Source organism: Equus quagga, chromosome 5 (genome assembly GCF_021613505.1).
Source record: "Equus quagga isolate Etosha38 chromosome 5, UCLA_HA_Equagga_1.0, whole genome shotgun sequence".
Classification (NCBI taxonomy): domain Eukaryota; kingdom Metazoa; phylum Chordata; class Mammalia; order Perissodactyla; family Equidae; genus Equus; species Equus quagga.
Window position 1 is genome coordinate 115720229 of NC_060271.1, and position 1866 is coordinate 115722094.

Consider the following 1866-nt stretch of genomic DNA (forward strand, 5'->3'; position numbering starts at 1 on the left):
TTGCACACACACGGGCGGGAGCTCGGCGCCTTGCACACACACGGGCGAGAGCTCGGCGCCTTGCACACACACGGGCGGGAACTCCATAAATGGAGAGGTCAGTAGCAGGACAGAGAATCAGAAGTGAACTTCGCAGCAGCAATTATAATGTGTACTCAATTACTGCTATTTAAAAATAATTACATAAACAGAGGAAGAGACCACTTCCAACTAAAAAAGAAAGGTGTGAATACCGCGGCTCTTCGTGGGAAGGGTTAATGTTACTCTATTCTGTTAAATCTACTGTTCTAAGCTGTAAATTCTACAGGAACCTTTTCTTTTTGGCCTCATCCTAGCCTTTGGCCTGGTGCCTGGGATGTAGTAGGTGCTTAATAAATGTTTGTTAAACGAATAAATAAAAGGCTTCTTCATAGCTTCTTAATTTTTTCTGTGACATGATTTCCTCTTCACTTCTCTTTTACCTGATGTGTAACCTCCTTTCTCCCCGTTTTTTACATGTTGCTACAGTCTTTCTAGGTATTTTTAGTGAATGCACAATACTCCAGAGTGGGTGGCCAAATTTAAATCATTTTTATATTTGGATTGCTTCCAGATTTTTCAGCTGTTATAATTACTACATTTAAAAAGCAATTTGGCCTTGCCTATTTGTGGTACTAACCCAGCAATTAGTTCTTTGGTCAGCAACTGAAGAATAAATGTATTAGTTCTTTCTTGGGCTCTCACATAGCGAAATGATGGCAAAATCACCTACAAGGAAGATAACAGTGCAATCTGGTAACTCATTTTTCCTTACAAATGCCTTTGACATTTCCCCCGTGGCCCTTAAATAGAGGGGCAGATCAAGAAGCATCAACTGGTTGTGAAAACTTTCAATATTGATTCTCCTAGGAAAATGACTGCTTCAAACCTCATCCCTCATTCCCTGGTTCTTCTCTTTTTTCCCTCAAGATATCAGGGTTTACCGTGATTACTAGTTTTCAGTCTTGAGTACAGAATGTTTACTGAACAATGAATGTTTACTATATGGAAGGCACTGTCACAAAATGGGAGGCAAAGTAGTAGGCAATGATGAATACGACATGGCCCTACCTTTCTAGAACTTTCTAGACAGATACACAAATAACTGAAATATAAGACACGAGTTGTGCCATGAGAGAGATGCAAATATAATGCAAAGGTAAAGTACAGTTAGGAGGGTACTCCTTAGGATCCCAAAATTTTCACAGGAATTTGTTTTTACTTAAGCGAAATTTGCACACACAAGTCAGCAAATACACACAGATGTTAACCAAGCTATTGGAGAAGCAGCTTATCACTTAAGTTTTGGCTTCAAGTTAAGGGTGACTACCAGCGAGGCCTTCATGAGTGTTCTCATTCTTAAGTTTTTTACTATGTTGGGCCCGTGACATACAAGAAAGAAAATGTACTTTAGAATCACAGACCTGGTTTGAATATAAGCACTTCCATTTTACCAGCTCTATGAATATGGGCAAATTACTTAACCTCTGTATGCTCAGTTAAATGTAAATGTGGGGGGCCGGCCCCAAGGCCGAGTGGTTAAGTTTGGTGTTCCACTTTGGTGGCCCCAGGTTCACCGGTTCAGATCTGGGCGTGGGCCTACGCACCGCTCATCAAGCCATGCTGTGATGGCCTCCCACATAGAACTAGAATGACCTACAACTAGGATATCCAAGTACATACTGGGGCTTGGGGGAGAAAAAAACGTAAATGTGGGATACTATCTTCTTTGTAAGAGTGTATGGGACATACTGTGTCTAGCAGTGGACTGGCACATAGCAGGCATTTAATTCCCTTCTTGCCTCCTTCATTTGATCTGGAACTTGCATAACTCCTCAAGCATTTATT